At 31.3% G+C, this 14,566-nt stretch overlaps 1 protein-coding gene across 4 annotated transcripts in view; it reads left to right on the plus strand.

The window, feature by feature from the left end:
• The window catches only part of LOC114333317 (poly(rC)-binding protein 3), a 754,646-nt gene that overhangs the window by 470,527 nt on the left and 269,553 nt on the right, over nt 1-14,566 (plus strand). For 3 of the 4 annotated variants that reach the window (XM_050658849.1, XM_050658846.1, XM_050658848.1), the window contains exon 1: nt 4,559-4,681. The exons of the other annotated variant lie outside the window; for it this stretch is intronic. The gene's annotated coding sequence lies outside the window, so the exon portion shown is untranslated. Of the gene's footprint in view, nt 1-4,558; nt 4,682-14,566 lie in introns of those variants that run through there. 4 annotated transcript variants of the gene reach the window in all.

The raw sequence follows: 14,566 nt of genomic DNA on the forward strand, positions 1-14,566 counted from the left end.
GAAGCTTATAAAATAGGGGACAAAACATGTCTTGTAAAACTAAAAAACAAAAATGAAAAAATAAAAATTATGAAGAATAAAAACAAACTAAGAAAATCAAAGCCGGAAATATACATCAATAACGATCTAACGCAAGAAGAGATGAAAATACAACAAGAAATACGGAAAATTGCAAAATTTCAAAAAGAAAACGGTAAGAACACTAGAGTAGATTATCAAAAACTAAGTATTGACGGGACTATATGGAAATGGAACAAAGAGAAGAATGAACTGGAAAGGGCAAACCAAGACACGCCAAAAAACTGATAAAACAACAAATATCGGATACAACACAAAAAACGGAAACGAAAATGGCAAAGGAAAAGGATCTGAACAGATTAGATAAAATAAAACACACGAACAGAAAAAAATATAATAAAAAAACGAAAAAATGTGATCAAATAAAAATAAGTACGTGGAACATCAGAACAATGCTTGAACCAGGAAAAATGCAGGAGATCGTCTCAGAACTAGAAAGATACCAAATTGATATTGCAGTGATTCAAGAAATTAGATGGGCAGGTCAAGGAGAAATAAATAAAAAAACTACACACTACAGTACTCGGGACATGAAAAACAAGCTCAATATGGAGTTGCTTTCATAATTATGGGAAAAATAAAAAATAACATTATGCAATTTAAACCAATAAATGAACGCATGGCTTACATGAGAATTAACGCCAAACCATTTAATCTATCAATCATAAACGTATATGCCCCAACTGAAAGTACTGCTGCGGAGGAAAAAGACAAATTGTATGAGGAACTCGAACGAGAAATAGAGAATTTACCTAGAGAAGACACAATACTGGTAATGGGAGATTTTAATGCCCAAATAGGTAAGGAAGACTACATTAACCAAGTAGCAGGTAAGCACACAATACACGAAAAAACGAATGACAATGGTCAACGATTATGTAACCTAGCTGCTAGTACCAATATGATTATCGTTAGTACAAAATTCGAACATCCTAAATATCATAAAGTAACGTGGATTTCCCCAGACCAAAAAACATTGTCCCAAATAGACCATATACTGATTACAAGAAGGAAGCAAACATCGGTAACAGACGTGAGAACCTACAGAGGTGTACATGCAGACACAGACCATTTTATGGTGACTGCAAAGGTAAGACAAAAAGTCAAAAGAACTCTAAAAAACACGACAACAAAAAATAAATGGCACGTAGAAAAACTGAATGCTCCAGACATAAGGATTAAGTATGCTGACGACATGAACAAAAAACTGAAGGAACAATCTAAGCCTACAAAGGATATAGAAACAGATTGGAGAAATATAAAAAAATGTATAAATGAAACAGCGGATGTTCACATCGGGATAAAAAGAAACAAAAAAAGACAAGAATGGTATAACGAAGAATGCCAAAACATGCTAAAAAAGAAGGTAGAAATGAGACAAATATGGATAAGAACAAATAGACAGGATTATAGGGAAGAATACAATAGAATAAGACATGAATGCAAGAAAAAAATAAGGAAAATTAGACGTGACTGGTTGGATGATAAGATAAAAGAAATAGAAAAAGAAAGTAAGAACAGAAACACAAAAGAATTCTATAAGAAAATTAGTGAGCAGAACAAAACTTTTAAAGGAAAGATAAAAGGCATAAAAGATAAAAATGGAAAAGTATCAGAAAACGATGAAGAGTATAAAGAAATTTGGACTAACTATTTTAAAGAATTATTAACAGAACAAGAAGATCAAGACCTAAATGAAAATATAGAAGAAGAGACAATGATGTTAGGAAACCAGCTAGAAATACCAACACAAGAGGAAGTTGAGGAAATTATTAATAGCAGCCGTAATGGTAAAGCCTCAGGATCGGACTGTATCAATATGGAGCTTATAAAATATGGTGGTGAAGAATTAAAAGATAAATTATACAATTTAATAAAAGACATATGGAACGAAGAAAAAATGCCGGAAGAATGGTACAAAGGACAAATTATCACGATTCATAAAAAAGGAGATCAACAGCTGTGCAATAACTACAGAGGACTGACGCTATTAAACACAGCATATAAAATCATGTCCTTCTTAATACAACGAAGACTGACCGAAGCTACCACGAATATCATAGGACACTATCAATGCGGATTTGTTAAGGGAAAGTCTACAACAGATGCCATACATACGGTTAAACAAATTATGGAAAAAGCACATGGATATAAAATAGAAATTGAACTGCTTTTTATAGATTTTCAGCAAGCATTTGATACAATAAAAAGATCAAAATTAATGGTAGCTCTGAAAGAAATGGGAATACAAAATAAATTAAGAAGATTAATACAAATGACAATGAGTAGAACTGTAGATAGCATAAAAACTCAAGTAGGCGACACAGAAGAATTTGTCATCAATAAAGGCGTGAGACAAGGAGATTCATTATCAGCAACTCTGTTTAATCTTGCTCTAGAATACATCGTTAGGAAGATCAACAAAGGCACCCTCCGAACGAGAGAAGGGCAAATAATAGCATACGCTGATGATATTGTTCTAATAACAAAAAATAGAAAAACAATGGAACGAATGTTAAACGAATTGGTAACAGAAGGAAAAGTAATGGGATTAAAAATAAACCAAGAAAAAACCAAAATAATGAGATTTGACAAAAACTTTGAAAAGAGAAAGGTTAGAGTAGGACAATACACTTTTGAAGAAGTCGAAAATTTTAAATACTTAGGAATATTAATAACAAACAATGGAGAAAGAGAAACCGAAATCAAAGAAAGGATTATTACAGCAAATAAGAGCTTCCATGCAAATAAAAAATTACGTAAAAATAAGTTATTGAGTAAGAAATCAAAAATGAAAGTATACAAAACAATAATTCGACCGACGATGATGTATGGAGCAGAAACTCTTAGCATGACAAAAAAACAAGAGGAAACCCTTAGAATACAAGAAAGAAAAATACTAAGAGCAATACTAGGACCAATAAAAATAAGTGACAATGAATTTAGACAAAGAACAAACCTTGAGCTACTGGATGAAATTAAGGAAGATATAGTGTGTAAAATAAAACAGCAAAGAGCAAAATGGCTAGGACACATATGGAGATCCGGATCAACTACGACGATATTCTCAATATTGGAATGGACACCAGCTGGCAAGAGAAGACGTGGAAGACCAAGATCTACATGGTTACAAGAAGTAGTAAGTGATCTCAACAAGGCGGGCATACGACATTGGAAAGAAAAAACCAGAGACAGGAAAGAGTGGAGAAAAATAACCGAGAAAATTAAATAACGAACATGAGGACTGATCTACCTCAAACCATAGATCTAGAGAGCGTAAGCGGCGTAACCCCTAAAGGGGTGTTTAGCCACTATATATATATATATATATATATATATATATATATATATATATATATATATATATATATATGGCATACCGCATAACAGTTGTTAAGGGGTTAATTTGGCTTTCGCTATACCATATGTACGTAGAGTTTATTTTATTTTTCATTACAAACCTTTCTCCGTTTAATGGCTTATAACTTGAATTCTTTACACACTACCATTACTTTTAGATTTTTCCTACTTTTCAGAATGTATCGTAGGATCATTTTTGTTTATACCTGTTTTACATTTTCTAACAATTGCATTGCAATAGTTACATTATAACTTTGTTTTATTTGAGACATTATAAATTGTTCTTTTGTTTAATGAATGAAAGATTTACCTACTAAATTAAAAAAAAACTATCCATAACGGCACGTGGGCGCCCATACCCGTGGGCAGGGGGGCACTGCACCCCCTAGCTTTTCAGGTGCTTTAAACTATACAGTGATGAGAGCGCTAATAACCGGCAAAATAGCGCAAAAGATGGAAAACATAATACATTGCGTAACAAAAAGAGATGAAACTAGTTGAGATGGAAATGATCGTTATAAAAGTATAAATTAACATTACATTACATAATTTCCCACCTTTAGACGTATCAGAGGAGTATGACAACTGTCACTGTGACCGTAGAATTTTTTAAATACTCCTGTCACAGACGTCTAAAGGTGGGAAACTATGTAATGTAATCTTAATTTGTACGTTTACAACGATCATTTCCACCTCCACCAATTTCATCTTTTTTTTGTTGCGCAATGTATTATGTTTTCCATCTTTTGCGCTATTTTGCCGGTTATTAGAGCGCTCATCACTGTATATTGTTATCCAAAGTATACAAAATGTAATGTGCAACTTCTTCACGTCTGCTGCTCCCCCTAAAAATTTTTATAAGGGCGCCCATGTAACGGCATAAGAAATATCCACAAATAATAGCATAAGTGTAATATTGGTTGCCTACAATAAAGGAAGTTCATTATCGTAACTTAATTAAAGTGTTAAATATGCTTGAAACGTTATAACAGCCTTAATATTTTAAATACTAAGAAGTCTTATTCCGTAACCAAATAAACCATTCTGAACACACATCGTAAGCAATAAACACTTTGTTATTCTCGTTATCCAGCATCCATTCGATACGTAAGCGATAAACGTAAAACGTAACAAACAAACGACGAACGAGAAACGCAGTCGCGGTATATTTGATGCTTGGTGGTGTATTGCTTGTTGGTTTTTAGTGGAAGTGATTAATAAAAATTGTGATTGTTGAACGAGAGTAAGTATAAATTGATCATATTTGAGTTAAAACGGAAGTCAATTTCATTTATGAATTAAAAGAGCCGATAAATTTCGTATGTAGCTGATATCGGTTTGAAATAAAATGGTTATGTTCGAAGTGGTATAACTCACGCCGTGATTTGTAATGAAAGAATGCTTTTAGTTTTATTAATTTGGCTGATAATACAACGCTAATTTTACACGGTATGTGCAAGTAATCTATTTTTAGGAATAAATCGCATTTAAGAGTCATACACACACTAAACAAAAACAACATTTTTGTTTTTCCTTGGTTGCAGTCTACTTGGATTATTTTGTTATTATTTGTATATTATAATAATATGCAATATACTTATGCCTGTAATGTACAGATACATAAAGTGTAGGGCAGCTCTTTTCTGTATCTACTGATATCAATCTGATCATATTTGAATATAAGATTTTCCCCTAATGATCATTGCATTTATCTTACTACCTAAGCCACTAACTACTTATTAAGTGATAATTGGTATTTGTATTCCACTCTTAGTTTTTCCAGCAATGTCTCACTATATTAGGCTTATATGGTTATATCTGAGAGTTTGGTACAATCCATATAGATTGTCTTCAGCTAAAATGTTTGTAAAATGTAACAACTAGAATAAGTGTTATATTGTTTTCTGGGGACCATAATTCATAGTATGTTGATTGTCATACATGTTGTAATGTTGCTAGATCTAAATTTAAATAAAAGATTGGTGTGAAATAGTGTTGCATTCAAAAGCTCATCATCTACTTATCCTTCTTGGATTTTACTGTGGATAACAGTTGTTTAGGGACTACTTTGTTAATGTGCATCTTCTACTTCTGTACTATATACAATAGTTGATATTCTTTTCTCAACAATTTTGTACTAATTACAAGACTACAAAGTAATGTTATAGTTCTTCTACTCTAACTTTTTCCATGCGTTACGATTCATTTTCAAACAAGTTAAATCAAAAAATAGAGTGAAACATATGTCGATGTGTATTGATACATACTGTTAGAGTGTCAGTGGTAATAATTAGGAAATGGCTATTATCCTGTGAATGTATTTTATAAAGTTATTTTATTGAAGTGTTTAATCTTTTTCCATTATTGAGGAGATTGATGGACTCAACATTAAACGGGCGTAGGAACTTTCGACACCAAGCAGGTAGCGACTAAAATTTAATGGTAATTTTCGACACCAGCCCCAAAGGCCGGTTTTTAACTTAACAGGAATATTCGACACCAAATAAATATAGTTGCGGCATAAATAAAATACCATAATTAATTAATAGTTTTGTTATTTCCTGACCGTGAATTTTTAAATAGAAACTTTTTAATTCCTGGGTTTTTCAGTCTTATAAATAAAACACTTTGTTATGGCTTAAACGTTTCGGCTACATGCCATTTTCAATAAGCACTTTAATTAATAATAATAAACATTACATAAATAGAGCACTAAAATTTACATTGCACTTGTTGGCTTGTCGTTTTGTCATTAATTAATTAATGTATTTGTTTATTTTATAAACATAATATACAGTTTATTTTTCGAAAGCGGTAATAATATCTGAATATAACACTACTAGTAATTTATTTATTATAAAGGGTAGCAGCTTATAAGAGTGGATACAGGAGAGAGGAATATGACTATCAGTGGGTGAGAGATAGTCTAAATTTACCAACACTTGAGTCAAGGAGGACATTGTTAGATTTATGCTTCCTACACAAAGTTATTAATGCTTTCATAGATTGTCCTCAATTGATATCATTTTTTAGTCTTAAAGTTCCTAGTAGAAGCAACAGACAATCAAAAATCTTTTCAGTGCCATTTCACCACACTAATTTTGGTATAAATGAACCGACTACACGATTGGTTCGGAGTGCTAATAGCCTGCCAAGACAAATGGATATTTTTGACTCCAAAATTGGTTTGTTCAAAAAACAACTAAGGGGTATCTTACAATAAGTTTGTTGTAGTTCTGTATTGTTCTTACAATATGTTTGTTTGTATTATTCTGATGTGTTTATTATTTTAATAATTTATTATTGTTGAGGTGTAACTTGTAAAAGTCTTGTTGTGTGTAAAACTTGTAAATGGATGCCGTAAATAAATAAATAAATAAATAAATAGTAATTTTTATACATTTTACAGTCAATATAGGTAAATGTACTTATACAATAATTTATTAGCTATTAAAGGAGTGATACGATATAGCTTAAATAAAATCTAACTTACATATTATGTATTTGTTGGAATCATAGTTTATCTATCATTTTCTCCAAAATTGGCCAATTTAGCCTTAACGGTAGTATCTACTATTTATTTTGACATAAGTGTCCACTTAAAACTTTTCAATAAGCATAAAAACAAAACGATGCGTTGAGTAAAAATAAGAATTAAACCTCGAATGGAAGGGTTCACAGGCATTCTTGGTCCTCATAATAGACCTGGATTCTAATTAGACCATATCTGTGATGGAAATAGGCTATTGATAATGTAATTTTCCGGTAAATAATCTGCACATATTATCAAGTGTTTAGGTTTATATGTCATGAAAATCATAAAAAAAAGCATTCTTCAACTTCGATAAGTTAAATCAAACATATGCCTTGACTATTTTGAAATTTCTGAATTTGTATTCTTATATTCTAGTACCAAACCCAGAGATTGAATTTTTTCAAACAATTTTTTTTACGTCAGTTTTATTGTAGGTAAGTGAAAAGGCATCCTTGAATTTTTACATTGGCTCACATGCCCAATACAGCACAATGAATGGCTTTTTCAAAGTCCACAAATATTTCAGTTAACTCTAAAGATAATTGAAATGTTGTAAAAATTTTAGACTTTTTTGACTATTTAGTAAACAAAATAAATTTTTGTATGTCATCGACAATTTGTCTGTTAACAAAGAACATAATGTCCATTTTCCAAGCCATAATATAGTAAACCATTGGAGAAAAAATTTCGTACTGTATGAAATACTATCTATCTACAAACAAGACGTCAAACAAGAAATAAAATACAACTGAATAATATTCGTGACTAATAATTTAGATGCAAGTGATAATAAAATATTGAGAAAACCCAAGTAATTTTCCAGCTACCTGCTTTACCGCGCAGTGTCGAAATTTCCTGTAATAAAATTTGACCCTTTGGTTACCTCAGGTACAAACACAATTTGGTGTCGAAAGGTCGCCCGCGGCATTAAACATAAAGATAAGACCTATAAAGCTAAATATGCTTTATAAATAATAAATAAAATTAAAAAACAGTCACAACAAAAAAGTTAATATTGTTAAGAAGATTTAATATTACTTAAGGTTGAGAAATACAAAACTATCGAGTGAATTACATAAATAAATTATTAATATTTTTAACTTTGGGGAAACAGTGACGCAAGTGCAAGTTTTTCACAAATTGAGTTATCAACACTGCTATACTGCCGTCCTAAGCCAAAAAGACTTATCTCAATACAGTAAAACCTGCCATATCCAGATCAATGTGGCGACAGACCGATCCGGATATGAAAAAATCCGGATATCAAGACCACTTATGTGAGCACTTCTTTTCTAGTCTCTGAAGAGTTTTCTCCTTCATACATTCCAGTGATCAACACCGTCAATAACTTTCGTCGATAGACATGTTTTATAGATTCTATAATACATTATTTCGCCATCTTTTAGTTCTTTTAGGTCAGGATGAGAGGGTGCTTTGTCCAACAGCAGGACTATCTTTCTCGGTAGATCCGGACGGCAGAACCGTCTGGATATGGGGAGGTCCGGATATGGCAGGTTGTACTGTATTTTAAGTTGTTGAGTTATTGCGATTTATCGGTTTTTTATTACAAGCACTCGTATAGATGCGTCTAATTTTATTACCAATTTTTAGGCACTATGGAGTCAAAATGCATCATTTTCGCTTAGGAAATAGGTTAAACATTATATTTGGGGTCGTTAAGAACCATAATATAAAAATCGAAAAATTTTGAGATACACCCTTTTGGCTTAGGACGGCAGTATATTACTAATACTCGACTTTGCCAGGGGACCCAAAAGTCAATATTGCAACTCTTCCTTTATTTAACTGAAGTATTATATTTATTTTTTATAAATATAAATCCAAATAAATTTTATTGATGAATAAATAAAACTTTATTGATTTATAAAACCAAATAAACTGTCACTGTCATTGAAAATTATAAACGTCAAAATTCATCAGCTATCAGAGACATTCTGTATTGTTTATCCTTGTTTAACTTATTGTGATTTCTACAGCAAAGCGGCTTAATTTTGCAATACTAGTTTCTGTGAGTTAAAAAGAGACCTAGTATAAATAGTAATTTGTGAATAATTTCATGCATGGGAAAAGTTAGAGTGGAAGTTCTATAGTTGACATTCTTTTCTTAACAATGTTGTCCTGGATTATAAGACTACAAAATAGTATGTTATATCTCTTTTCTATAACGATGTCTCAGAAGCCAATTGGTGTAAGTCAATAAGTGTTTAAAATGAGATACTAAGATGTTTCTGACAATAGTTGCAGAAATTAATTCGTAATAATTCTTGGGTTACGAAAGGTATCCGCATATCGACCAAGAATATACGTTCACTTTTATACATTAAGAAATTTACTACCAATGTTTCTGTCATATAACATCAACTATTTTGGCTGCAACAAGATCCCATTTCTTATCTTCCTAATTCAAGAAAGGTCTCGAATTCATTCTTTTTAAAACCAGTCGATAACTCTGAACTGACCCAAACTATCAATAGTATCAAAAGCAAATCATCCTGTAGTACTGATGGACTATCTATAAAAATTTTCTCTAATCACAGAAAATGTGTTGGAAATCCTCGTCTCACTAATTAATGATTCCTTCGAAAAAGGTAAATTTCCAGAGTGCCTAAAGACAGCCATTATTATTTCTCTTCATAAGGGTGGTGAAAAATCTAATGCCTGCAACTATAGACCTATTGCCTTACTACCGGCACTCTCCAAAATTATTGAGAGACTCATTAAAACTCGACTTATGTCGTTAATCGTTGATAACAACATTTTATCTCAAAATCAGTTCGGCTTTTTAACTAATAAATGTACCACTGATGCCATGTTTTCTGTACTACATGAGGTTTATCAAGCACTAAACAATAATCTTTATACTGCCACTGTTTTCTGTGACTATGCCAAAGCTTTTGATTGTGTAAATCACATCTTGATTAAAAAACTAAATTTCTATGGAATTAGAGGTATTTCTTTGAATTGGTTCCAATCCTACTTGAATAATAGGAAACAACTAGTTAGAGCAAATGATACTGACTCTAGTCTCAAAAACATTGTATGTGGAGTACCGCAAGGTTCAGTATTGGGTCCTCTTCTGTTCCTTATCTTTATAAATGACATCACTAATTTAAAAATCGATGGGAAAATTTTTCTTTTTGCTGATGATACCAGTATCACTTGGAGCAACTCAACTATTGCATCTCTTCATGAAACTTTAACTTCGGATCTACTGACGATAAAGACCTGGTCTGACTCTAATTATTTACTCTCTTTTAATATAGACAAAACAGTAGCATTATCCTATAAAGGAGCTCTTCAACCTTTGCCTCTTAATAACAGCCAGATCAGTACCGTTGATTCTGTAAAATTTCTTGCTATTTTTTTAGACAGCAACCTCAAATGGTCCCTTCATATCGATTCGTTAAGTAAGAAACTCGCCTCAGCTTGCTATGCAATAAGATCTGTCTCAAGGGAACTCAATTTCGAGTCTCATCTTCGATATGGTCTTCCTTTTTGGGGTTCTAGTACAGCTGCTCGATTTGATGTTATTTTTAAATTGCAAAATCTGTTTGGCCTCAGAAGATCTACACATTGCAGAAGTTACTTCAGAATCACGAAATTTTAACACTTCCATCTTTATATATTCTAGAAACGGTTTGTTTAATTCGTAGACACCTTCATGTCTTTCCAGCAAGGCCCAATCATATTTACTCCACCAGAAATTCAATATTTGATATTTATTTACTGATCCCATCCACTGAGTTAGTAAAGAAATCTCTTATTATATTCGGCAAAAAAACTTTACAACCATCTCCCTTTACAACTTAAATCTGCAACATATTTCCCAAAGTTCCGTAAAATGACCAAAGCGTATCTATCTAAAAGACCATATTATTCAATAGAAGAATTTCTTAATGAATAACTAAGAAAATTGGGTTTCATACACAGCAGCTTAAACTGTCAATTCCTAATGTTGTATTTTATTTGTTGTAAGTACAGTAGAACGTCAATAATCCGGATTAATTGGGACCGGACCCCATCTGGATTATCAAATTATGCGGATTATCGAAATTACCTCAAAACAAGGCCAGTATACACATTAAAGTACAACAAACGTTTTATGTTTTCTCTTGTACAGTAAAGTGTCTAGAGGTGAAATTAATCAAAACATTTTTTTATGTTTAAACACTGTATTGTAATTAATTTATAATAGCAGCATGTGTACAGTAAAAACATCAGACACTATTTGGGCTTTTAAAAAAATGTGTAAAATATTTTTGAACTGCGATAGAGGTTCGTTTTTCGCAGCTAAGTTCTTAATTTATTTTAAAAGTATCAGATATTTTTGCTAGATACAAATCTGGATTATTGACGGTCTGGATTTTTGACGTCCGGATTATCGACGTTCTACCGTTGATTGATAAATACGGTTCTACTGTATGTTCAATTTGCAATTTATATAAATTTTGCAATTAATTGTTTTTGTCTTTGGTTTCATATCATATTTACTGTATATTGACGATTTATCTAATTTTAGTAAATTGTAGTTGTTATTTGATATTTGTTGTTGATATTATTTTTCTTTTGACTGTATGTAAGCTTTGTCCATTAAATTGTAAAAATTTTCAGTGACAATAAAGCATATTTCTATTCTATTTTATTCTAAATATAAGTAGTTATTAAAAACAAATAAACTGTCTTTATTTATCATAATATGGGTAACATATTCATAAATACAAACAAGGAAATAATAATATTATTATATATAATAATAAGAGTGTTATATCTCATTAGTCATTTTTAGGGATAATGTGACTTACACCGTTTGACTTCTGATGCATCCATATATAACTTAATTATTTTCTATTTTTTTTCTAATATTTTAAAATCTAGGAGCTATTAATTTATTTAATGTTTGCTTATTTTGGTTTATAAAGACTTTTTTTAATCAGATTCTTTATCTTGTATCAACGAGTGTAGATGCAGTAATATGCAATATTTGTCTGTAATGCTTTCGATTGTAATGTACAGATACATGAAGAGTTTTACAGATATAAACTCACATTTGAATCTGTGTAAGATTTTCTCTAATGATCATTGCACTAATTTTACTACCTCAGGCAACTAACTGTTAAATGATGTTTGGTATTTGTATTATATTCTGGGTTATTCCGGCAATGTTTCATTATATTATACCTAATGCTTATGTGGTTATATCTGAGAGTTTGGTATAACCTATATTATTATATTATTCTGTCTTCCACCTAAAATGTTTGTAAAATGCAATAGAATTTTAATGTTAATTGCCAACATTCGGAATGCAATGGACAAGGCACGTGAAGAAGAAGAACAAATAGAATAAGTGTTCTATTGTTATCTAGAAGCCAGAATTTATAGTTTATGTTGATTTTCGCAGGGACTACTTTGTTACTGTGCCTAATTTACTTCTGTACTATATTTAATAGTTGACATCCTTTGAAGTTGATCGAGTTACCTAAGGAAAATACAATTGATGGAATGATTGCTTGGAGCTATTGGTAGTTTGATTTCTAATTTTAAGCTTCCTATATTGTCCTTTCACTCTCTTGTTCTATTGTGTCTCTTTGTTATTCAGGCATTTTCATTTGTAGTTGTAATACCATCTTTATATCATCCAAATTGCTGATGTAATTTCCTGGAATTGGCAATTTTAAATAGTCTAATATTGTTAGGAACAATACCTATTTTGAAGTTAATTTCAATTACTTGCTATGCGCATTGGTCTTTCTGGTAATAAAAAAATGTGAATTATTGCAGTTCTTGATGTGTTCATATATTTCTTATATGTAAGTATTGTAAAGTTTTTATGTTATAAAAAACTATCTGCATAGTTAAAATCACTATCAGGGATTTTAATAATAAATTTTTTCCTAGATTTTTCAATATCATTAAGTTTTCATTTAATTAAAATTAAGTACAGTGGAACCCCGATAAGTCGGCCCCCGATAACCCGGAAGTCCGGCTAACCCGGACTGGGTTAGAACTGAAGAACTAAGAAAAGAACTGAAGATAGAAGAAGCTACTGAGGGTGATGCTGTTATTGATAGCTGATCATGTCTTTTACAGAAATGGAAATTTTGTGAATGAGTTGGAAGAAAAACTGCTTCCAAGTTTACATGAACCATCTGTTATAATTTTGGATAATCGAATTCTTGATTACACTGAAAGTTACTTACCTAATAGTTTTCATTTTCTCACTATGAAAATTTTTTAGTGTTATTGTTATAATTTTATTAGTAAGTATATTTTTCTAAATGAATGTAAAATACATTATCAGTTAAAGCCGTATTTTTGCTTGTCTTCTACAGTGCTTCAAATATTGGGAGAATTTGCGATTAACTTTCTGAGCACAGTGGACCGTTAAAGTCAAAGCTTTTATCTCTAATCTAATATAGTTGCAAATTCGTAAAATATATACTATATTTCGGAATCCCTGTTGTTCTTCATTGATGTCTCTCTGTGACACTAAATCTGTAAAATGTTCACATAAATGTAACTTAATGAAATGTTACATTGTAGTTTTGGTAGCTTTTTACATATCAGCGAGTGCTAGTGAAAAGGCCAGTTAACATGTAAGATGAACGGCTACTAGCCTATTTACTACTAGACGTGTACAAAACATGTCACATTTTAAAAATGCTTTTTTATACCTCACTTAACCCTTCACTACTGACGTGGATGTTTTAGAACATAAAAGTATGACATGTGATAATGTGGTATGTCATACCTTTACCTATTCTCCTTTGTTTTCAATATGAATTTGTCTTATATCACTGTATTTGTTTTTTACATCAACCAGGGAATAATTCTTCGCACTGCTGTAGAATAAAATACTGCTCCAAATAAAATAAACTTTATTTTTTCAACAAAATTATAAACTCAGGCATAATATTAAAAAGTGGTGAAGGTTCGTACAAAATTCCTTTAAAACCTGAAAAATTTGAGTATTGATAACTAAAAAATAGTAAAATAATGTTGAAAGCACTTCAAATAATAGCGAAGGAATACACAGGACTTTTTTTAACTATAGAAACATAAACACTGACATGTGGTATGTGATACCGCAAGAAAACTTGGACATCTTGGATATTAGCGCACCCTAATATGTCTGTGTAGATATTGGCATTGGATCCAACCGTCACATGTAACACCGTTGCTGTATCCTCTATTTTTTCATACTATCACGATACAATTTTTTGTGATATTATATTTGTGTGTGAAATGTATCATTTTGTGTATTTTAGGTATGTTCTAATATGTTATACCTAGTATAATGACGGAGAAGTAAACGTTATTATTCTATTATTCTTGTAGGTGCATTTAACATTGATTGAAATTATGAAAGAAATATATAGAAAACAGCATGGCAACACTGTGACGCACAAACATAAAAATTCAGCCACATTAGGCTGTGCGTTACATAGGGTGTTTTAATATCCAAGATGTCCGAAAACTTTACATTACAGTAGCTCAAAGACTAAACCTTACTAAAACTGCAGCAGTTTTTAATATCCAAGATGTCCGAAAACTTTACATTACAGTAGCTCAAAG

The sequence above is a fragment of the Diabrotica virgifera genome, chromosome 8 (assembly GCF_917563875.1).
Source record: "Diabrotica virgifera virgifera chromosome 8, PGI_DIABVI_V3a".
Lineage (NCBI taxonomy): Eukaryota > Metazoa > Arthropoda > Insecta > Coleoptera > Chrysomelidae > Diabrotica > Diabrotica virgifera.